This window comes from Bos taurus, chromosome 28 (assembly GCF_002263795.3).
Source record: "Bos taurus isolate L1 Dominette 01449 registration number 42190680 breed Hereford chromosome 28, ARS-UCD2.0, whole genome shotgun sequence".
Lineage (NCBI taxonomy): Eukaryota > Metazoa > Chordata > Mammalia > Artiodactyla > Bovidae > Bos > Bos taurus.
Genome location: NC_037355.1, coordinates 15948393 through 15974147, shown reverse-complemented (window position 1 = coordinate 15974147; position 25755 = coordinate 15948393). Strand labels below are relative to the sequence as shown.

Genomic DNA, 25755 nt, shown 5'->3' with positions numbered 1-25755 from the left:
CCTAAGAAATTAATACAGTGCCTTGCCTGCAGCATCCTTCAGTTCAGTTCAGTCACTCAGTCGTGTCCTACTCTTTGCAACCCCATGTACTGTAGCCTACCAGGCTCCTCTGTCCATGGGATTTTCCAGGCAATAGTACTGGAGTGGATTGCCATTTTTCCTTCTCGAGGGGATCTTTCCAACCCAGGGATTGAACCCAGGTCTCCTGCATTGTAGACAGATGTTTTAACCGTCTGAGCCACCAGGGAAGTCCCAATGGGACTTGTGCAGCATCCTTAATAACTATTAAATGATGATGATGATGACTATGATTATATAATTAAACCACATGAAATTGCTGGTATATACATGGAAGTGACCTACAAAAATGGGAATTTCATGTGGCTATTAATATTATACAGTATTATTATACTATACTAATAATTATATTATTAACATAAAATCCTATGCTATATACATGGTTAATATTTTACCAGTATTATTAATATCAGGCTTACACACCCCCTCCCTAAACACATATTTATAATCCCCCCTTTTTACTCTTTTTCCACAGTACTTTTATGTTGATTGTATTCAATAGCTTCTTTATTATGTTTATGGCTTAGAGTCTGTCTACCCTGTCCCTGCTGGAATATAAGCTTTCTTAAGGGAGGGATTTTTTTTTAATTAGCTCATTGTCTTTCCTTCCTTGCTCACACCACACCAGCACCTAGAGGAGTGGCTGACCAGTAGTAGGCTCTCTGTAAATAGACAGAGAGTGAATAGACATACACATTGGCCTTCTCAAAATTGAATTCAGTTCACCACGAATGCTTTCCTTCAAGTCCGACAGATCTGAGGGACCCATTGATTAGAACTGTTCTAAACAAAACATAAATGCAAGTTCTTAGGATGATGGACTTTTTTAGGGCTTTGACTCTTGAGCCCAAGGATAAGACTAGTAAAAAGTTACCTAAGTACTGTATGCCCCAAATCTGAAAAACTGAATTCAATTATTAAAAAAAATTTAAATCGAAAAACATTGATCAGAGGCATTCAATGAGTATTTTTTTTTTCTGATTGTACTCATGAGCTTCTTACAAGTGCTGTATTTTTTAAAAGGTCATCAATTATATTTGTCCTTGGACAGAAGGATATTAAGTTTGTAAGATAACTCTCCTTGGTAGTACAGTATGCTTTAACGTGTGTGTGTGTGTGTGTGTGTGTGTGTGTGTGTGTATGTATCCATATCTTCAATAGTGAAGCTAATGCAGAAAAGAAATTAGAAGCTGAAAAAGCTCAGTAGTAAAGGGTGGGTCTGACTGGATCCCAGAGGAGGAGAAAATGGTGGTATTGTCTTTAGAAGGAATGTCAGAGTAGCCTGCACACAGAGGAAAGTGCTGATAAGCAGAATGACAAAAGCTGGTTTCATGAGAGAGTCCCAGCAGCCAGGGTACACTCCCAGCTGATTGCCCTGCTATTTTCGGTATCCCCATATCATGACTAAATACACGCAGCTTGACTGGAAGCCACAGATATGGTAAGTCCGAGGGGAATGCTGGGAGGTACAGTGTTGTTTGTGAGGACCAAGGCATCGGCCATCCTTGCCTCCACCCACCCCTTGTTTCAATACTTAGGGACATTCTGACCAGTTTGGGCCTCCTTACTAGGAGTCAGGGGAAACCTTTACATTCCCCAAGGCGGGTATTTTTAGACGCAATGCTGTGTCCAGAGTGTTAACTAATTGAGTGATCAGGTTTCATACTTGGCCACAGAGAATGGCAGTGGAAGGGGGAGACAGCTTCCCAGAACAAGTAAGCATCTACGTTTCGGAATGAAATGCATTTTCCTTACAGAAAGTGCCGTTTTGGGTCTGATTAGTTGTGCCTTTTACAAAATGTTTGTTGGCAGGTAAGAAGGAAGCCTGCTTCCCTGCACCGTGGATCGTCTGAGTTCCACGTGTGGGGGCAGTGGGTGTCCTTTCTTTCTGTTTTCCTGGGATCTGGATTCTAGGTACGTTTCGCCTCAGATGTAACTTGGAATGTGCTCATCTCAGGCCGGTCTTAGGAGGTTGCTTATTCACACACAAAAAGACAGTGGGCAGTTTGGGGTGCAGGAAGGGCCCAGTGGACCCGAGGATGTAAGAAAGTTTGAATTGTCACACTTTTTTCAAGAGAAATCTGAGAGCTGTAAACTCAGCCTTTTTTGCTGTATTAATTGCTATCGAGTATATGGACTTTTACAGTTGAGAAAAAAACAGCATAGGGTTAACATTTGTTTTTGAAACTCATGTAAATAGTGGATGGAGGATGTAGTCTGGAGGTTGAAAGTGTAATGTTATTTTTGTTTTCATAGAATTGCACATAGATACAAATAAGGCATCTCATTTGATTTTAAAGAACTAGCATGGTAAGTCTTTTCCCCTTAAGGGATAACTATGGGAAAGAGGTATTTGGTGTGATGTTCATAAAATTTTGATGTATTTGATTGTGAAGGATTCATAAAGCACTATTTAGATTATGGCAGAGTTCAGGATTTCATGTGATCTCTTATTTCTCCCTGCCTTTTCAGTTATTGTTGGTTTATCTAACTATGAGGACACTATGAATAGAAGGGAGAACTATTTGCTATTAATTCAATATATTAAATCCTGGAACGTAAGATGAGCCATTCATAGGAAATGGTCATAGTAACTAGAAGAAGACATCAGGAAAATACAGGCATGTGCCCTGGGTCCATGCTCTGGTAGACAGACAGCTAATGGTTTTGAGAAAAGAACTGTCATTTCATAGTGCTGCAGAAAGCAATTCAGAGAACTCTCTCACGACTGGGAACCTTATTTTAAATGGATTCAGTTTTAATCTTGGTATTCTTAAAGATAGCTTAATCTTTTAGCAAAGAATATTCTTCCATGATCTTTATGGAATATTACTGTATTCAACAGTAGACATCTATGAGATTTTAATCTGAGTGAGAATTTTCAAACATGTGCCTTAAGAGAAAGGACTTTTTAGATTAAACATTGAGATTCAGAATAAAGATATGAATGTTTTTCATGAATTCCTGGCATCAGTTGTAATTTACTAGTAATATAAGCATATTGGCAGGTGAGTCCCACCTAAAAATCATGTTATGTCACTCTAAAAATAATCACCCATCAAAAATTATGAGCTATATTGAAGGTTGACTTTTAGATATGCATTCTGTTCAATTAGTTGTAGAGCTGAAAATTTTAGATATAATGACATTTGCTGATTACCTAGTGAGACTTGACTTTGAGAAATATTAATTGCTAGGAAGTTTTGAGCCAAGCGCAAATATGACAGATATTAAAGCATATAAAAACTTTGGCCTTTTACAAAGTAATAAATTAATTTAAAAAGGAAAGATCTGAGATCTGAAAGGAAAAAATGAATAAAAGCAGACCATCTTGTTTCTGCCTTGTGTCAGAATATATCAACTGAATGGTGAAAGCATTTGATCTCAGCCCATATGTGCAGCATTTTCTGTTTTGGTGGGCATGCTGTTTGAAAAAGCATGTAGTAAAACGACAGACTGAATTTGAAATTATCCTGCCCTAAGCAGTGACTCTGGAAGGGTACTGACCCGATACAGATCACACAGGAGTCGCGTCACAATAGAGTAGCATGTACTCTTGCTGGACTGGGCTTGGTTGGACAATGAATAAGGATTCTTCATCTCCTGGTTTCAACTCTGGCTTGAAGACTGAACAGTTCGTCTGCATGAGCTGAACTATGGATAAAATCCTTGCAGAGAGGGTATTGTAGATAATTACATTTTCCCAAATGATCATTAAACCTCTTGCTCCTTCTGTTTGGCTTGGGGTTTCTGTAGAGTTCTTTAGAGATTTTTCTACAGGACTGCTTAGTTGTGTTATGGAAGAAACTTCCAGTGATTTTACAGCTTCTTATTGTGAAAGATTTGCAGCACAAACCTTTTAAAAATATAAACATATGTATACCTTTGCCAATGCTAGAAATTCTCATGGGTTGCTAATAATCAAGCCTTTATGGAACTAATTTTACCATTAAGCCTTGATGAAAAATCAAGTCTTAAAGTTGAACTTTTAAATAATGCTCATGCCAAAAAAAAAAAAATCTAGACTCTAATAATATTGAGCAAAGCTCAAATTTAATATAATTTTAATGTACAATTTAGAGGCAGTTAATAATAAGATCTTTCAATAGCTGTGAATTACTTTTAAATCCTATAAAGGTATTTTATGATAATACCAGACAGAAATTCTTGTTATTACTTTCTATCTTCCAACTCAGATGTGTTTGATTTTGTAGATTTGGTTTAATAATCCATTAATAAATACATGTTTATCTGTTAGGAGACTCCCTAATTTTATTGTTAATGATTTTCACTCTAAGAAGTTGGGAGAAAATAGAAAATTTTATATAATCTAGCTTAAAACAGAAATCACAAAACTTATCAGTTTACTGCTGAGACTATCTATGTACAAGATTTTATGAAAAAAAGGAAACTCTTTTGCCAACCCTTTAGTTTCTTGTACTGAAGTGAAAACTTTGTTATATAGTTAGTATGATATTTACTTATCAGCTAAATTTATTTTCTTTTGTGTGACAATATACAGATACTACCTCTTCTCAGTTATAAATCTGTGCAATAACCAAGTTTAATCAATATTAATTTGAACAAAAGAGAATTTAAAATCTGTCATGTCTTTTTTGAATAGTCATTCTCTTTATAATGTTAAGGCCTTTTCAGTTATAAAACAAAATATATTTGCCAACTCTTTTATCTTAATGCAAATATTTATTTGTTATATTTTCTTTTTATTATAGCCCCAGAGTATATTGCAAAAGTTAGTAATCAATCAAAATTAAACAATACCTTTTAATTAGACTGTTGATTTACATATTATTAGATTATATAACAAATTTCAGGCACATATCTACAGTTAACTAATCATTTTTAAGCATTAAAGTCTATAAAGAATCTAATTTTTTAATTTTAGTAGTCTCTTTTTTATTATATGAAATGAAGATCTGCATGTATGTAGATGTTCAAGATAGACAGTTATTTCCAGAGAATACTGAGAAGTTAATGCTGCTTTTCTTGGGAAAAGTGGCAAGTGAATGTTGTTTCCATTTAAAGAGTAGAAAAAGTCAATAATGTTAAATAATGTTTTGTAAAATCTGGGTATGCTTCAATTTTCTTTAGTCTTGAATTCTTGATTATATTATGTTCTAACTCAGCATCATTCTGATATATTACTGATTTGCATGTTTCTCTAATTCAGTGATTATTCTGTTATATTTTTAAAACACTTATATCAATAAGATAAATTATACTTTGAGTAACACTGTAACTTTTTAAACAGACTGTCTTACTCATCTTTGAGACCCAGAGTTTGGCACATGTTAAGTACTCAATACATAGGTTGTTAGAATTTTTTTAAATAATTCTTCATTTCTTTTTTTTTTTTAAATTTTATTTTATTTTTAAACTTTACATAATTGTATTAGTTTTGCCAACGACCCAGAGGGATGGTATGGGGAGGGAGGAGGGAGGAGGGTTCAGGAGGGGGAACACATGTATACCTGTGGCAGATTCATTTTGATAAATAATTCTTCATTTCTGAAGAGTGTAGCTTCTCATCAAAAGAATGTTGAATTAAATTGAAAGTAAACGTGGTATTATTTACAGGGCTGAAAAGGAGCCAGAAATTTTTCATAAATAAGACTTAAAATAATGTTTGGCCTTCTAGCCACCATTTAGTCTTATAATAAACGGCAATTATTTTTCAATATTTGATTATTTTAAACAGGAAAATGTACTAGCTAGCTTTCTGTCTTAGTGAACAAAATGAGACTTATTTCCAGTCCAGAAGTTTCCCAGGATTGGCCTCGAGAGCCGCGTTTATACAAGGACAAGGTTCTATAAAGAATTTTCACACTGTCATTCTGATACGGTGGGACCGCCTGCGGTAGAGTGTGTTGTTTCTCATGTATCATTTCTGGCTCAATCATGACTCTTGCTTCTGTTCTCCTGTTCAGAAGAAGTAGTCCTCTGTACCATGAAGTAAATCTTTGACAACTTGCCTGCAGACCAGCCATTCTCAAAGTGTGGTCTAGGACTCCCTGGGTGTCCCTGTACCCTTCCAGAAGAGTGCCTATGACATCCCTCCTTCTCTAACTACATTATCTGTTTGAGGTCAGATTTCCAAAACAGCACATGGCCAAAGACTGAATGCCAAAGTGGATGTAAGAATCGAGTCTTCTACTGTCAGACATTAAAGAGAATTGCAAAACTATAAACCAGTACTGGTCTTCTCACCTTTTACAGTTTTTTGTTTTTTGGAAAATTTATTTCTTTTTCATAAGGTATATATTTTATGTTACCATGTAATAAGTGTGTTACTGTTATTTTAAATCAATTAGTGTGTGTTTAATACTCAGTTTTATCTCCTAATATGGTCAGTAGTGAAAGCTATAACCCTCTGAACCAAAAGCTCTTTGGGGCCCCTCAGTAATGTTTGAGAGTGGAAAGGAACCCTGAGACAAGTTTGAGAAGCACTGTTGTAGGCAGAATGCGCTGTGGATGTTCTGTGGCCTGGTTTGCATGCTTAATTGCTGAAAGCATTGGTCGAATCAGGTCAGTTTACGAGTTCAGATCCTATGTGAACAGTTACGTTCATTTGACTCTTCTGGTCATAGCTGTAGCCAACCAAACAAAAAACTTAACTTTAAAAAATTTTGAAATGGTGATAATGAATAGCATTAATTAAGGGCTGTCTGTGTGCCAGGCCATTTCTAACTCCTTTGCATGTGTTATCTCCCTTCTTCCCTCATAGCTCAGTAAGTAAAGAATCTGCCTGCAATGCAGGAGACCTGGGTAAGATTACTGGATTGGGAAGATCCCCTGGAGAAGGAAATGGCAACCCACTCCAATATTCTTGTCTGGAGAATCCCATGGAAAGAGGAGCCTGGTGGGCTACAGTCTGTGAGGTTGCAAGAGTCAGACATAACTTAGCAACTAAACTACTACTATTACTACTAAGATTATCAACAAGCCCTACAAGTTCAATTTTACTGCTGTTCTCATTTTATAGACAAGGAAACGGAGCTACAGGATGTTTTAGTATCTTTTCCAGTGTCACGCAGTTTGTAAGCTGTAGAGTCAGATGCTGAACTGAGGCATTTTGACTCCAGAGTCTGAATTCTGCAATCATCAAAATATATTGACTAGCTGATTGTTGTTCAGTTGCTCAGACTGTCAAACTCTTTGCAACCCCATGGACTACAGCACGCCACACTTCCCTGTCCTCCACTATCTCCCAGAGTTTGCTCAAGCTCATGTCCATTGAGTTAGTGATGCTATCCACCCATCTCATCCTCTGTCATCCACTTCTTCTCTTGCCCTCAGTCTTTCTCAGCACCAGGATCTTTTCCAGCGAGCTGGCTCTTTGCATCAGGTGGCCAAAGTATTGGAGCTTCAGCTTCTGCATCAATCCTTCCAATAAATATTCAGGATTAACTTCCTTTAGGATTGACTGATTTGATCTTCTTACTGTCCATGGGACTCTCAAGAGTCTTCTCCAGTATCATAGTTCAAAAGCACTTGCTGATAGGATGGGGTTAGATCTTCTAAATTAGGTTAGATCTTTCCCCAAACCCTTAAAAAACACATATGACGTGCTAACCCTGACTTAGTACCTTTATCTTCTGCATGAAGAGAAGCTCCTTAAACATGAGCCATCCTTCCCAGGATCTGTGTAGTATGTCTTTGCTGATAGATTATAGTATAACAGGATATTTTGCAGTCTCCGACCATGTTGTGACTGCTTATGACTATATGTTTCATTGGGTAACTTAACTTTAGAATAAAGTCTATTTTTAAATGTTTTACTTTATGTAGTGGGAAAAAAAATCCTTCTTTATCTTTACCATGAGTTTTCATTGTACTTTGAAAAAGATCTTTGGCACATCCAGGCACTACCTGCTTTCTCTCTTTGTCCCCACCCTCACTCCCCCCTCCCCCCACCCCTGCTGACTTTTAAAATAATGTTTTAAATTTATTTATTTTTGGCTCTGCTGGGTCTTTGCTACTCTGCAGGCTTTTCTCTAGTTGTGGTGAGCTGGGGTTACTCTCATTGTGGTGGCTTTTCTTGTTGCAGAGCATGATCTCTAGGACACATGGGCTCAATAGTTGGTAGCTCCCGGGCTCTAGAGCACAGGTTCAATAGATGTGGTGCAGGGACTTATTTTCTCCAGGCGTGTGGGATCTTCCCAGATGAGGGATTGAACCCACATCTTCTTCATTGGCCGGCGGATTCTTTACAACTGAGCAACCCTCTGTTCCCTTTTATTGCACTCAGTGTGAAGATTTAATTATTGGGTTAGCACGTTCCTTCAGGTTTTTTTTTAACATCTTAAAGAAACACCCAAAGTTTTTGGTCAACCCAATACAATTGTTGTTCTGGAAAAATGTTGTCACTTGAAGAATATTTAAGAATCCCAAATCTATCTATCTATATTTGACTTCACTAGTGATTTGAGCTTATTTTTACATACATTTTATTCATTCCCATAAGAACTTATTTAGTTATATTTTCACCAAGTGCTCCTAAGATTCCTTTGTTGATCAGAGAACTCAAGTAGAAATGAAAAGTTAAAATGGAAAAGAGCAGTAGCATTTTGGTATATTGGTTTTGAAAAGAATCAGTATAAAATACCCTCCCTGCAAGGATCCCCAAAAAAGGCAGATAGTTTCGTATACCAGCAAGGCTTCAGCTATACCAGCTGGCACACAGCATTTTAGGATGATAAATTCAAGAACCCTTCCTCTCACTAGCTGACATCTCCCTCTGGTATAGTCGGCCTCACCCTTCAATTCCTCTGGGTTTTTAACCCCAAGCCTGTAATTATCTGACCAGGAAGCGAAGTCCAGCATATTGTGGTTACCTTGTTGATCCAGACCATATATAGTACATTTATGTACCAGAAAAAAATAGTTATGTTTGCAAAATCAAGTCTATCCACACTAAAAAACAAACTATTTGTTTCCTGATCTCATAAAACGAAAAGAAAAACGTTGGGAAAATGTTCATTTCCACAGTAAATACTTTCTCTTTTCTCCTTATACCTAGACCAATTTTAGCTTATCACTGTTTTCAGTTGCTATATTTAAAATGTGAATAGTTCCCTGAATTAAATATTTTAGGACGCATGCCAATACCTCCTACATAATAAGGATCCTTAAGCATGAAATCCTGACATCCTCGTTCTGATTCATAACATACCAAATTAATGGAAAAATCCCAAACATTTGACGTATTTTATATCATCCACCTCACGTGATGCCAAAAGTAACTGCTCTGTATTTCTCTTTTTTTTATTTTTATTTTTTTTTATTTTTTTGCTCTGTATTTCTTAAGTGATAAGTAGTGGTATCTTAGTATTACGAGGTGGGGTTTCTAAGGGGTCTCTGCAAACTGTTGTTATCAATGTTGCTCAGCCAGAATATGCAACAACCTGTTATTTGTTTTGTAAACAAAGGTGCTTACAGAGTCCCAAATGTTGACTGCATAATATTTCGACCATTGGGCCTCAGCAGCTTCATTTGATGTCTAAAGACACAAAGTGGTCTGTTGTTTTTAGTCCTCCTCATCTGTGAGACGTGGGGTCACACTGTTGAGATGTGTTATTGTGCCCGACAGCATCCTGTGGGATGGCTGTGTAAGGAGAGAGAGTTGGGAGGCTGGACCAGTTGACCTTGGAGATTCCATTCATCTTAGGAGTCTGACAGGAAAGTCTTCAACCAATTCTTTTTATTAGTGCATACCATAAAATTGGGGATGAATTCCTTCTTGTTCTTGGACTATGAAGTAGTGGGAAGAACATTGAATCCAGGAATCTCAAATGTCTTTTCAGCAATTTTCTAACTAGTTAAGCAAATCATGTCCGTCTTTGCTTCAGTTTCCTCTTTATACAGTAGAAATGATGAGGTGATCTCTACCTACCTCACAAAACAAGGTGTGTGCAAAAAATACCAGCGCCAGAAATGTACCTTACTTTTGTTAACACAAAGCAAAGCTGTTTATTAAGGCTAAGATTTAATCATCTGTATAATAAATCTTTGCTTAACAGCGTAGTAGTTCAGGGCTGTGTGTCTTGAGATTTAGCACATATTGCTGAGGTCGGTCAAGGGCACATACATGAGTGACGCTCGGGCTGTAGCACGATTGTAAATGAAGGCAGCATGAGATACATGTCAACTGATCTTTCCCAGGGTAGGGAAGCCTGCTCCTTTAAGACAGCCTCTTCCCAAAGTGAGCAATGAAGTATGGATTATGCATCAGGTATTTTATAGGCAGCCATCACTCATGGGAGAGCAAAAACAGATTTCTGAAAAGACAAGTTCACGTGGGAAATAATTGAGACAGATGAACTAGATGAAGCATAGCAAGGAGACAGGGATGACTGACAATGAGAAATTTTAAGACTCCAAATGGCTATATTTTTTTTTTTGTTCAGTACTCGCCTTCCACCTAACGAATGGAAAAAGGCATTCAGTCATACGTTTTGGAAAGCCTGCCATCTACAAAATGGACACATTGCAAATTAACAGAAACTGTTCTTGCCTGGAGAATCCCAGGGACAGGGGAGCCTGGTGGGCTGCCGTCTATGGGATCACACAGAACTGGACACGACTGAAGTGACTTAGCAGCAGCAGCAGCAGCTCTTTTATGCAATCTTCCATTGCATTCTTATTGTATGTCAATGGGGAAAATAATTCCCTGAAATAAAGATGATTAAAATTCCCAAAAGACTAAATCTTCCTTGCTGTAATATTCCATCTTTGTGGATGAAGATAGGAAAAAAAAAACAAAAACAGAAAATTCTCCAGGGCTGTTCCATATTCTGAATTGTTGGGCACCAAGAGCGCTGAGAATAGAATTTTTTTTTTCCCCAAAGAATGTGTTACCATTTCTCTAGTGTTTCTTTGTCCCAAGAGATAACCTGAAACATGCCCAAACACAGCAGAGATATCAAACAAGCCTGGTAATGAATGTACCTGCAAAACAGTCTTTGCAGGAATGATTTCTCCATCTGTGGCTATTTTCCTGCTTACTTATTTGGATCTTTATCATTTCAGAATAACCAAAGATAAATATTTTATGAACCTTAAAATAATGTATCACTCTTGTATACTTTCACTCTGATGTAAATCAAGACTAGCTCGCCCTATCTGAAATGCCCTTGGATGGAATGAGGAGTTCGTTTGGTTTGCATTTAAAGCTTCAAACCCATTTTGGGTAAAGAGCTACACATTGTTCCACATCTTGTATAAGGCACTCTGGCTACAATAGAACTTTCATGAACACTTTCCCATTTTTTGCTCATTGGGGAAATAAACTGTTTATTTACCATGAGCTGTAAGGGTATATATACCTTACTGTTGGATATATACCGAGAGCTGTATTCCCATCATACAGTGTCAGGGAGTTTTTATGGGAGGTGGAGACTTCCCTGTCATTTAGTCAAATCATTCTGTTCTATCAATTCCTAACATTATTTCTGGTTTCTACTTAACACATAGTAGAGTTAGGATATAATCTGTGTCTACAGTATACTAAGAGAACTTGCAGCCTCTATTGTGTAAGGAAAAAATTTTTAATGAGAATTTTAAGTCAAAGTGACTTGAAATTCTGCCCCTGGCTAGTACAAATAAAGGCAAACGATTACTATGTTGACCTCATATTATTAAGACATTCAAAACTCTCCCTCCCTGATACAAATGGTTTTATGTCCCTTGGGAGGCAGGTGAAACTGGCCCTTTAAGTCCTACTTTGTATTCCAGAAAATTTCAGACAAACGCAAACAAATCTTGTTCAGCAGCTAAACAGAATTAACCTTACATTGAGAAAGACTGGAAATGCCCACTTGCCCATCACCAGTAACTAATGTGTTTTTTTGTTTGTTTGTTTGTTTCCTCTATGAGAAACATCTTCTCTATATTTATTTTTATTTCTAACCAGTCTCCAGGAGAATTTTTAGGACTCTGAACGATGAGTGAGAAAATAATATCTCACCCAGATAAAGGGGCCTGGATTCTGGATCTTCTTTTCGATATAAGTTACATCATAATAGACTTGAAGAGAGTGGTTTTATTGGCATGGCAATGTAAATCTCAAAAAAAAAAAAAAAAAGCAGAGCAAAACCACTGCCTTTACAAAAACAAAAGCCTGCGAGCCCTGTATTTCTCTTTTTAAACCGATTCTCATTCCCCTCTAAGTCAAGATAAGGCTAGGAATGTTGTTTTGCCTTTCAGTTTCCGAGCGGCTACTATGAGCAGAAGCCCTGGCAGGTTTGAAGTGTACAACAGCAGGGGCCTCCCTGGCAGAAGTCCCAGGGAAAAGATGCTAAGCATGCCTAACATGTGTTAGGGGACAGTGACCTCATTTTCAGGGATGAACTGAGGTTACTTCCAAGCAAAATCCTCACAAACAAAGGCAGCCTTGTAGTGATCGGAAGGAATCTGTGGAGGCAGCCTCTTGTCCTTGGGGTGGTTTTGTTGGTGGTGATTGCAAGTGTAGACAGCCTTTAGGAGCATTTTCCATACTGGTTAAGCCCCCAGCCCCTTGTATTCCTCCTCCTCCCTCTTTATGGGTGAAAAATGCTGGTTTATTTCCAATAACCAGGGAGCAAATAAAAGAGAATGGAGTCTTAATAACCACAGGTCTTCCCTAAATAAAAGGTTTCAAGTTTTTTCAAACATTTGCCATGCAAAAGACACACACACAGATTTTCCCTTTATTTAAGATCTCTATACCCCGCTATAAACACACACCTAAAAGGGATCTGTTAGGTGACATAAATACCTCATGCCCTGTTCGGAGAGGGAAAAAAAGAAAAACTTTCTCCCACAGGTCTGAGGTTTTTATTGACAGGAGGCAGATTGTTGCATGAATGTCACAGTTGTTTTAAGTTGTGCAATCAGTCGTATTCTTTTGAAGTGGTCAAAAATTAGATCACTGTGTAAAATGTCTATAAAATATCAGCACATAATATCTTGCTCTAAAAGTTGATGGAAACTTTGAATACGGGTACTATCTGAATTGGGGCTTCCCTGGTGGCTCAGAGGTTAAAGCGTCTGCCTGGAATGCGGGAGACCCGGGTTCAATCCCTGGGTTAAGAAGATCCCCTGGAGAAGGAAATGGCACCCCACTCCAGTACTCTTGCCTGGAGAATCCCATGGAGGGAGGAGCCTGGTAGGCTGCAGTCCATGGGGTCTCAAAGAGTCGGACACGACTGAGCGACTTCACTTTCACTTTCACTATCTGAATGGTCATGATCTAGGGTGCAAGGAGTGATTCTGCTCTAGTCTAGTGAGAAAAAAAAGATTATCCTTTTCCACTGGCTCCCATCTCATTGATTGTGATTGGACGCACCATGGCACCATGTCTGATCTCAAAGATTTAAGCTTAGAGGAGTGTGACTGTCAAGTCACTTGATTGTTTCCGTTGAAAATTGTTTTAGTCCAGATGAACACACTGGGTTTGGACTTGGAGAAGTTATACAAAGCAACTCCATGTATATTTCAAAACTGTAATTGGCAATGAAGTCACTACTTGAGGAGCAGTGCCATTGAAGATTTGGGGATCTTGATAAGCAGGCCTCCATACTATCTAAGTCTCCTTCCTGATTGAGAATAATTTATAAACCTGTATGACTTTATCCATCAAAAATTGCTGCTCATGCTACCAAGAAAAGCTTCGTATCTTTCATTTCATCCTGTGAAAGTTTGCTTTAAAAGGTGGGGGGCAGGCCAAGAAGAGTGAGAGAAAGAGGAGAGGCAAATATGAAAGCTAAAATTTACAAATTTAGCATTGAGAATTCAATCTTCTCTTGCATGAAATTAAAAGTCCGTCAACAGACCTTCAAAAACACACTTCTCAGCACTCCTTTCTTTTCCATTCTACTTGCTATTTCCCCTTCAAATCTCCATTTATCAATAGTGAAAAGTCACTCAGTCGTGTCCAACTCTTTGTGACCCCATGGACTATACAGTCCAGGGAATTCTCCAGGCCAGAATACTGGAGTGGTAGCCTTTTCCTTCTCCAGGAGACCTTCCCAACCCAGGGACTGAGCCCAGGTCTCCCGCATTGCAGGTGGATTCTTTACCAGCTGAGCCACAAGGGAAGCCCCATTTATCAATAGAACCATGTTTATGTAACAACCTAATTCAGCGGTGCTCACCTAATACATACCTAATTCATGAGTGGGCACCTCTGTTTTTCTATTAGAATCACTTGAGTTGTGTTTATCAAAAGTCCCATCTCAGACCAGTTGAATCTCTGGGTGGGACCTGAGTGGTTTGATTGTTTCCCCTGGAGATTCTTGAAGCATGGTGATTGACAGCCGTTCACCTACAGATCTTTTTGTCTCCATTTTCTCCCACACTTTAATCCATCGTCATTTAAGTTGTGCTAAAATATAGATTTAATGATTCCTTTTCATTCTTCAAAACTCTTCATTGTCTCCTGGTATCTTTAGGGTGAAGTTAAATCAGATTTATCTCCCATTCCAAACCTTCTGTGACACTGTCCTTGAATGTTCTCCCCAAGGGACTTTTCTTTTCAGTAGAGACTGTCTATCAACCATTCTTCCAACCTTTCGTTTCTGAATCTCTGGCCACTTCCTTCTTGTCCCCACTGACCAAGTCCTCTGTTGAACTCTTACCTCCTTCTCTTAGCTCTTTTCCCAGCTCTATCCAGGATGCAGAAATGGCTTTTCTCAATGAGCTTCTATGGACTTTATCATCTGCCACAGGTTCTTGCACTGTGAATTCTCATTCTGTGTGCTGCCTGCAGGTCACTAAAAGCCATAACTGCATCTCAAGGTAGAGGCCAAGTAGTCATTACTCCTTGACTGCTGGATATTGATACCTTTATTGACTATGACTTCTTAAATCCTGGTAAGTGGAATAAACAATGTAACATCCACTCTGAAGATGTGTTTTAATAGTTAGAAAACATTGATGACTTCAAGACCCAGACTTGTAGATTTCATTTCCAACACCACTTTACAGTGAGGTAAAGAATGTGGATTTAAGAGACAGATTGATTTACTTTCTGGACTTGTCTGCATAGATACACTGGTACTGCCATTCACATTTAAATTAGTGCATCCAATATGAGGAGTTTGGAAATTTGGTGATCTTCTTGGGCCGTATTTTCTGACATGTGACCAGAAACCAGGCAGTGTGGTCTGTTGAATCTGGTCACCTAGATAAGAGATTATTACTTATGGAGATTTTTATTGGAAAAAGCTTTATTAGAGGTATCTTAGAATCTTCTCAAGAAGTAGAAGGAATGGTCAATAGAAAGCCTTTTATTTTTTATATTAAAAATCTATTTTGAAGAGGCAAATATCATTTTAAAATATTTTTAATTAAAATGTAGTTGATTTACAATGTTGTGTTACTTTCAGGTATATAGCAAAGTGAATCAGTTATACATTGATCCATTTTTTTTTAGATTCTTTTGCCATATAGGTTGTTACAGAATATTGAGTAGAATTTCCTGTGTGGAATACAGCATGTCCTTATTAGTTATTTGTTTTATATATAGTAGGATGTAAATATTGACATCAACCTCCCAATTTCTCTCTCCTCCCAATTTCACCTTTAGTAACCATAAAGTAAATTTAGTTAACTGTAAGTTTGTTTAGAATGTCTTTTTATATAGAAGAATTTATATTAGTAGTTCTTGGGTTAATTTTTTTAAGTGGTTAGCAGCCAGGAATCCTAAAGTTATTCATATTTATTGAACATTTGATTTTTACCTGAAGGCACATAAATGTACATCCATTTGCCAAATGGGAGTTGTGAAGGTGAGGACTTTTCTCTGAACACAGATCCCCTTCTAGAGTTCATGTTGTCCTCCCATGACCCCTGCTCTTTTTCTGTGAGTCTCAGATTCAGTATCTGTAAAGGAAAGCTAGAAACTAAAGTAATCTGGGAAGTAATCTGACTATAAAATTTTTCCCATTTTTATTTTCGTCACTTCCAGTCATCGTGTCCATATCTGACTCACCAGCAACACTTTTAGGAACATCAGGTCTTTGCAAAGCATTCAATTTCATTTTCATAAAAATACTCTTTCTCTATATACTATTTCCCAGCTTAAATAATACCTAATTAAGTTACATAATTATCACATCCAGAACAACTAGCATAAACATGTTAGAGGAAAAAACACAGTTGACTATTTGTAGGAACAAGTGAATGTGGGAAAGATCTCCCATGTTTGGGCATCGGTCCTGTTGGCCAATAGGAATGGTGATGAGCAAGGGAAGTTGGTTAAAAGAACAATTTCTAGGATATGACGTCACACAGACCTGAATTTGAATTCTCATTCTAATGCAATTTGCCTGTGGCACTTATGCAGCTTCTTGAGTTTCCTTCTTCTCTTTGAAAGCACAAAAATATCAAATGTCAAGGATCATGAAATAAAGTTATCTATGAACAGTACCTAGCCTCATGCCTGTCTGCCTCTCCCATGATTCCAAAAAAATGTTGCTGCTGCTTCTTTCCCTCTTGACTTAGTGAATCTAAGTTCCTTTTTCCACTTTGATATCACTCTGGAACATTTAACTAAGGAAAGTATTAGATACTAGTGTGTTAAGACCAGAGCTCTAAAATCAGGTAGATGTAAGTTCTAATCCTGGCTCTGCCAGTTTCTAGAAGAATGCCCTGTGGAAAAGTTACCTAACTTGACTTTTTTTTTTTTTTTACTTTTCTTTCTTGTTTTATGATTATTTTTTTAATAACCTGATTTTTCTAGTCTGTAAAATGGGTGATAATGACACAGACCTCACAGACCCCTGTGAATATGTGGCAATCAATGAACATACCTTTTATATTATAAGTGCCCAGTAATTATTGCTTATGTTACCATATTATTAGATACAGGACACTTAGATGCCTTGTAATTCATTAGGCACAACAAAATGCCAGCTTGATCTGTGTGTTCTTTTTTTTTAATTCATTTTATTGAAATATAATTGATTTACAATGTTGGTTTCTGGTATACAGCAAAGTGATTCATATATATTACTTTTGATGTTCCTTTCTATTATGGTTTATCACAGGATTCTGAATATAGTTCCCTGTGCTGTATAGTAGGATCTCGTTGTTTATCCATCCTATACATGATAGTTTGCATCCGCTAATCCCAAACCCCCAATCCTTCCCTACTCCCTCCCTGCTCCATTGGTGATACCAGCAGGCATATTGCACATCAGGCTATGTACAAAGTGAGTGAAGAAGCCAAAGTAAACTCAGACCCACTCCTTCATCTTCTCTTGAATTTTGGACAAGCTTCTAATTCTGTCAGTAGACTCTGGTGAAATGAAGAGCGAGCAAGAGACTAAAGGATACGAAACAGGCTCTTTTTTGTTCCCAATTAAGTTGGTGTGGAGAAGGAAATGGCACCCCACTCCAGTATTCTTGCCTGGAAAATCCCATGGACGGAGGAACCTGGTTAGACTACAGTCCATGGGGTTGCAAAGAGTCGGACACGACTGAGTGGCTTCACTCACTCACTCAAGTTGGTGTGAGTGTTTGTTTCTCAAGGAAAATTAGGGTACTGGACTCTCAAGGAATGAATATGTCTTTATTTAGCATTTCCTGACAGTCTATCATGTAGAACTTGGCTCTGAGCAGGACATGGACCTAAAAGAGAGAGCAGAATCCAACTTGAGGAGATAGCTGGCATCTAAGCTGAACAGACCAAGTGCTTTAGGAGTCTGGAGAGAAAAGGAGTCATGTCTGATGTTTATCAGGTAAAATAGCAAAGATGCAGTGACATTTGAGCTGGACCTGGCATATAGTTGGTGTATCTCTTGCTGGGGGATGGAAAGCAAGGGGTGATGGTGAGCATGACTGCCAGGCATGATGTTGTAGGCGAAGTCACAGTACTGGGAAATTACGGGGCCAGTTGAGAAATAATAAGCCTTTGAGGGATGGTAAGCTGTCTAGATTACCTTCAAGATCAGTATTTGTATTTTAATTCAAGCTGCAAGTATTTGGCACAGGTTTTCAAGGACCTTAGAGACTGCCATAGGGATTGATTGGATATTATGGTTTAAAAGCAGAAATATTTTTTACAAATGAAGCACATCATCAAACATTAATATATAAAAGTAACAGATAAAAGTAGACCTGCTTTGGCTGACAATGAAAATAGATATATGGAACTCTGCTTATTACTCAACCTTACTCTTTGTTTTCCTTTTTTAAAAAAATTATTGGAGTATGGTTGATTTACATACAATGTTTGTCAGTTTCAGCTATACAGCAAAGTGATTGTTACATTAATATATGCCCATGTATTCATTCTTTTTCAGAATCTTTTTCAGGTTCTTTACCCATATAGGTTATCATATATGGGTATCATGTAGAGTTCCCTTTGCTATACAGTAGGTCCTTGCTGATTTTCTATGTTATATGTAGCAGTGTGTGTATGTTAATCCTAAGCTCCTAATTTATTCCTCCTATTCTATCCCCTTTAGTAACCATGTTTGTTTTTGAAATCTGTGTCTGTTTCTGTTTTGTAAACAAGTTCATTTGTAAAAGTTAGATTCCACATATGAATGATATACAGTATTTGTCTTTCTCTGTTTGACTTATTACACTTAGAGTGATCATCTTTAGGTCCATCCATGTTGATGCAAATGGTATATCTTCTTTATCTGTTCATCTGTCAACGGACATTTAGGTTGCTTCCATGTCCTGGATATTGTAATAGTGCTGCAACAAACATTGAGGTGCATGTATTTTTTTTTTTTGAAGTATGATTTTTCTCCAGATATATGTCACGGAGTGGGATTCCTGAATGATACGGTCATTCTGGACAAAGTATTCTTGAACCCTAGGGTTCCACAGAACCATGGGTTTTGAGGAAACAGCCTGGACTTACTATAAAGTAGTTATGGTTTGAGTTCTGCTTCTGTTAACCCAGACCCAAAAGAATTCGCAAAGATAAATTTCTGAGGACTGTGAGCTCACAATCAATAATCACAAACTACAGAAAGTGTAAAGTGGTACCAATCACCTTGAAAAACAATTTGTCATTAACTAGTAAAGTTGAAAAAGCACATAAGCAATGACCCAGCATTTATGGTCCTAGATGTGGCTATCTTGGGGCTTCCCAGGTGACGCTAATGGTAAAGAACCCACCTGTCAATGCAGGAGATCCCTGGGTCAGGAAGATTCCCCTGGAGGAGGGCATGGCAACCCACCCCAGTATTCTTGCCTGGAGAATCCCATGAAGTAGGAGCCTAGCAGGCTACAGTCCATAGGGTCACACAGAATTGGACATGACTGAAGCGACTTATCACGTATGCACGCACATACCTTAAGATCTTGCCTGCGTGTACCAGCAGTGGGGTTAAATGAGAATGACCAAACTAGAACAGAGGATGCCTTTGGAGAGCTAGTCAAGGAAGGGCCCCTTGCACATCTGCAAAGCTGCCTGTAATTCTTCAGCTGACTGGGTATGTGGGTATTTCTTTTATGATGCTTCTTTCACTTTGTTTTTCCTTGGCCATGCTGCATAGCATGCAGAATCTTTGTTCCTTGACCAGGGATAGAACCCATGCCCCCCCCAGTGGAAGCATGGAGTCTTAGCCACAGGACCACCAGTAAAGTCCCTGATAAGTACTTTTAAAAAGGAAAATAAAAACTATAAAACTTCTCAGAGGAAAATATTTGATAGGCTTCAAGTGTGAAACTTTCTGGGAGAGAGTTTCAGGGAAATAATGAAGAAAAAAAAAGTAATAAAAAATTCACACCTGTCATCACAAGAAAAAATTATAAGTATGTATGGTGATAGATGTTATCTTACTATGGTGATCATTTCTCAATGTATGTGTCAAGTCATTGTATACCTGAAACTAATACAATGTTACATGTCAAATATTACCTCAATTAAAATAAGAAGGACTGACACCAAAGTTGCATGCCTGAGTGGTTAGGATAATCTTGATATCTTAAAACTGAATTAAGGCAATCAAGGAAGTTTATTATTCACATCTCTGCCATGAGCACCTCGTTGCAGCAACACGTATGTTACACATTCTTGGTAAATGGTTGTGGTGCTGTTGTGGTGCAGAAATTGTGAGACATAGAAATGGAAATGTTCGGGTTAGATGCAGATAGGCACAATCAGTGAGCATTAAGTGTAAAAAGAGGGGTAGAAGTCATGATAGTGACGAAGAGCACAGGAAGAAAGAAACGTGAGATCCGAAAATGGAACAGCCCATTTTTCAGTGATGGGTTGAAACAGCGAGGAGCAAAAAGGCTTGAACAAAGAAACGAGAGAGGCCAAAAGGAAGATGCCGAAGAAAGAGAAGGTGATCGGTACTGTCCAATGGTTCAATATTGAGAGAATTATAATTAATGGAATTGGAAGGTCGTTGGTGATTTTGTACAGAGAGATTTTATTGATTAGCAAGTGGATTAGCAAGAGAAGCCATATTGCCAAGGACTCAAAGATGAATTAGTATTAATCATATGGAAGTAGTCAGACTAACCTAAACCAATCCGTCAAAATGTCTGATGTTCACAGGATAATTATAAAATAGTAATCATTTATTGTTTCCTATGCACTCAGCCTGTTATTTACTGTACATGAACTAATTTCATTCTAATAGTAGATTTTTTATCCCCATTTGACAGCTGAGAAAACTGAGGCACACATGTTTAAAATCTTGCCACAGGTAACACTGCTGGTAACTAGAGTTGTTGGGATACAGACCAATTAACTAGTCTACTGCACTGAGAAACACACACCCCTTGCAAAGAGTGCTAGATACAAAAGTGGAAGAAAAGATGGTTTTGTTTTTGTTTGTGCGGGGTGTTTTTGGAGGGGGAGCAGTTTAGGTTTAAGAAATACCTGAGTATGTTGGTACACAGAAAACAGGACACCAGGAGAAAAAAAGAACCTGAAGCTTACAGGAAGCATCATCTTCCCCTTCACATGGTTCCCAGATAGGTGGGAAGGTGAAATAAAGGGAAAAGAAGAGAGAATTGGTAGATAAGGTAGCAATAGATGTCAGAGGTCGCCCCCTAAGGTTTAGTGGCAGCGAAGGAGAACTCTGTTATTCTTCTCACTGCATCGGCAGTCTGCACGTCTTCTGGTGAGCCACTCTCAGACTGATCTTGAGCCTTAAAATAAACTCAGTGAAGGAACTGGGCTTGCAAGGGCACATAATTGAAAGTACCTACATAGTTCATCTGATGGATTGATGAATGAACAGACTGATAGACGGACAGTTGTTTGATGGAAAATGAATGAAATAATGAACTAATGAGTTACTGCTATACTATTTCATGGAAATATTGTATGGACTAAGTTAATATAAGTACTCATACAATTGGGGTTTCCCTGGAGGCTCAGAGGGTAAAGAATCTGCCTTCAATGCAAGAGACCTGGGTTCAGTCTCTGGGTGGGGAAGATCCCCTGGAGGAGGGCATGGCTACCCACTCCAGTATTCTTGCCTGGAGAATCCCATGGACAGAGGAGTCTGGTGGGCTACAGTCCATGGGGTCACAAAGAGTCGGACACTAACGCACGCGCGCGCATACACACACACACACACACACACACACACCACTTATACAATTAATACATATTATATTCAGTTCAGTTCAGTCACTCAGTCATGTCCGATTCTTTGCGACCCCATGAATCGCATCACGCCAGGCCTCCCTGTCCATCACCAACTCCCGGAGTTGACTCAAACTCACATCCATCGAGTTGGTGATGCCATCCAGCCATCTCATCCAAGTGTGACTAATGATATAATTCAGTTCCAATAATATAATTAAGTTAATCTAAGTGCTTGTAATAGTGTCTAGCACATTGAGTTATGAAGTATTAGTTATTACTGAGATTAGTACTTGGAAAATGTTTTTTTTTAATCACTGCTTTCTGATGAATAATATTCAGTACAGGTGAAAATTCAGAGTAAGTTTAATTTGTCTGTCCTTGAAGTGATTTCCTTGAAAAACATACATGGTTCATATTTATTTCTTATCTAGTAAAATTTTATGTAGACAAGACATCAAATAGTGGCAAAGGATACTTACATTTTCCAAATTCCTCCTTCAGATTTTCATCATCTCAGGGGGGCAGGGGAGGAGAAAATGCTGACTGACTTGCTCATACTCATTTTGTACCAACTAACTCTGTAGACGATGCCCTCCTCGGTATGACTTTCCATGTGACAGCGCTCAGCCTCTCATGGGACCTAATCTCCTTCCAGAGTAATTTGTCTACAGTTGGCTTTAAAGAGACATTGTTTGGATAGAATGTTCTAGATTAAAAAACAGGTCATAGCCTGTGTTAAGAGTAACTCCTAGTTACTTTATGAAATGACAGCTAAGAGATGCAACACATTGTTATTGAGCCTAATATGAAATATTATATGTATTTTAAGAGTAAGGAAATAACCCATATATAGATAATATAGGCAGAATTGGAAAAAGAAAAAAATGAAGACTCCACCCTTCACCCTGCCAATGAAGCAGCACGATTTGGGAATGTATAAGAATGAGATGAAGGCAAGTGAGTCTTAACTGGTACCACATCTGTTTTGTTTCCCACCATACAGCTGGATGTTGGCAGGACTAGAACAAAGTCAATATGCAACTAATACTTGTGGAAGAAAGACACTGCTGCGTAGCTTGCAGGTGGCTGAGACTAGAGGAAGAACTTCTCAGTTCTTGTCTGTGCGCCGTAATAACTGCATTTCCTAAGTTGTCATGTTTCTTGAGGGCAGTCTTTACTTCCCTCTTCTCGCTCTTTCTTCGTATTTTCCTCTTTCTCTTCCTAGACTTTTTCTTTGACGTACCAATAGAAGCTGGTTATTATTATTGGTGTGTTGGACATGTCTGCATATAACAGAGAGCTGGGAGAAGTGAAAAAAAAGAAATAATTTCTTTTTCTCTTCCCTTCTCTTTTTCCTGAAGTTCTCAGGTGATAAATTAGCCACCTCAGAGAATTATTTGATACCAGGGTATATTGGGTAAAATAGAGAATTCTTTATCCTTAGAGCAGATGTTCTTAGACGTGAATCTGTGAGCCAACTTTGTGATCCTGAGCCTGAAATAGTGTTTGTGTTTGCATATGCATTTTTATGCACATGCATGTTTATATTGCATGCATGAAGATTTATGTTTATATTGCATGTATGCAGACTTGTGTATGCAGATTTGATGTCTGTATGAAAATGTGTGTGTGTGCAGATCTGATGTACATAAGCATACTGGATCTATGTATGTATATATGTGTGATTGTTGAAGGAAAGCAACTGATTCATAACTTTTGTTAATCTCAAAAGAATCTGAACACCAAATAGGTAGGCAACCACTGAATTAGAAGATTTTGTTTATACTGTCTGTATTTTGTTTTGCTTTAAATTTTCTAGTGGGAAAATTCTGAGAAAATGTGAGAGAAAAATGGACAGTATAAAGAATCGCCAAACCTTTTTAGATCCAGAATCAATTCAGGGGCTTTCCTTGAATTCTGACATCTTTCTTTTTTAAACTTCTATAACTACTGTTTTTGTGTATTCAAAGTCAGGGTTTGGGGTGCCTACTTAATTCACTGTTGTTATCTCCGGCCACTGAAATAATCCAGGCAGGCTGATGTCATTTGTTCCCAGGACAGCATCAGAGCCCTTCTGGGCAAATTCACTAATAAGTCACTGAGCAGGCACAAAGAAGATGATGTTTTATGGTACAGTGACCCATCCTTGCATAGCTAATTTGTTTCTAACTGAACTTACAAACCAAACAAAACTAACCTTCTCCAAGTACCAAATTGCTTTAAAGACTGAACTTTATGTTTCATTACATTCCTGGAAACTTCAGTTTGTCCTTTGTCTGATTTGAACCAAATCTGTTGTTTTACTTTTACTTAACTCTCTGCCCTGATTAAATTATCTGCATGCTTGACTCAAATCCCAATTTTACTATAGCAATACCTACATGTGTTCCCAGACACTAAACTTATGGCTTAGCTTATGCTCTCTGCTGTTCAGCTTTGTATCATAGCAAATTCTCAACATAAATAGCTCTTGTGTTGTTTTTGTTGTTGTTAATAAAGCCTCCTGTATTATTCCAGGAAATATTTTAATTAAACAGTTTGTGCTTAGTTGCTCAGTCATGTCCGTCTCTTTGCAACCCCGTGGACTGCAGCCCTCCAGGCTCCTTTGACCGTGGGGATTCTCCAGGCAAGAATAATGGAGTGGGTTTCCATGCCCTCCTCAATTAATCAGTTATTTCCACACAGTTTACTTATTTGTTGATTCATCCATTCACAAATCATTTCTAGGCACTTGCTATGTGCCAGGAAACAGAAGGATGAATGTTACACTTATAGTCAGTGCCTTGTGCTAGGTCAAGGCATATGGCAATGCCATATTTTGCATATGGCAATGCAAAATATGAAAGCCTTTTGAAACTCGCAATCTTTAAGCAAATCGATTTACTATTTTTTTAGAGCAGTGGTTCTCAACTGTAGAGGTTTTAGCCTTCACCCTAGGAAACTTGGCTTCATGAAGACAGTTTTGGTTGTCTCAAATAGGAGATTCCCCTGGTGCCTGATTGGTAGATGCTGGGAATGCTGGTGAACATGCACACTGGACAGGATTGTTCCTTACATCAAGAAATTATCTGGATCAGAATGCCAATACTGCTGAGATTAAGAAACCCTAATTTAGAAGAAGCAAAACTCTTTCAGAGAGAGGCATACTAATGTGCATGGAAATGGGGGAGACCCTAGAGGCACTGCTGTTTCATTTAGGTCTTGAGCAAGTCAACTCTTAACTGACCCACACCAAAATCGGAGATTCCTCTGAGTAACAGAATTGTCTTCATCTCAAGTACGTTTCCAGGGTCAAATTAGTGTTCCTTCAGGATTGGCATGTTAGTGACTTTTCATTTGTCTACCCCTTAATACAGCTCTGCCTATTATTAAAGAGCTTATAATTTAGGGAAGACAAAGGACAGGTATACCAAAAACTATGGTGCTGGGTGATAAATACCAAGAAGGCTCAATGAAATGAGTGCCTTGGGAGCACTGAGCAATTAAGCTCTGCCTGGAGGACTGGGAAGCCTTTACAGAAGAGGTGGCAAGTGAATGGGAGTTTGAAGGAGGTAGTGGCCAAATGCCTGAAGGAAGACACTTGGTTCTTTTAAGCCATGTCCCGCATGATTGCATTTATAACCAGTGATGTTTTCGGCAGCCCTTTCAAGATCTCCTTCTGTATTATTTTACATGAAACAAGGTTCCTTTACAAATTGTGCAGACTCAACTTGGCAGTCTTTCTTATCACCTTTTTTTCTATTAAAAAATTTCAGTAGCAGATGATTTCAGCTGTGTAATTGTAGGTATTAGAGTTTAGCAATAGTTTAGAGTTGGAAGCTTCCAATGAATGAATTATAGACTTGGCTTTTGATGTTCAAAAAAGGTGGACATATTTCTTTATTTGTACAGGCTAATGCTTCTAATAAAGTTGTCCATAGGTTGTGGACTTAGCTTTAAAATATATGGAAAGTATGCTTCACAAACTGTAGACATTTATAAATGAATGCTTTTCAAATACAGTCAATATTCCAACACATGGCTATGACCTGCAGGAAAATTGCAGAGAGCATCATTAAACACAAATTCCTGTTAAACTAGTATAACAGCATTAAATGTACTTATGA

At 38.1% G+C, this 25755-nt stretch overlaps 1 protein-coding gene across 6 annotated transcripts in view; it reads left to right on the top strand.

Moving 5' to 3' along the window:
- The window catches only part of ANK3 (ankyrin 3), a 749833-nt gene that overhangs the window by 472226 nt on the left and 251852 nt on the right, over positions 1–25755 (top strand). The window lies entirely within an intron of this gene.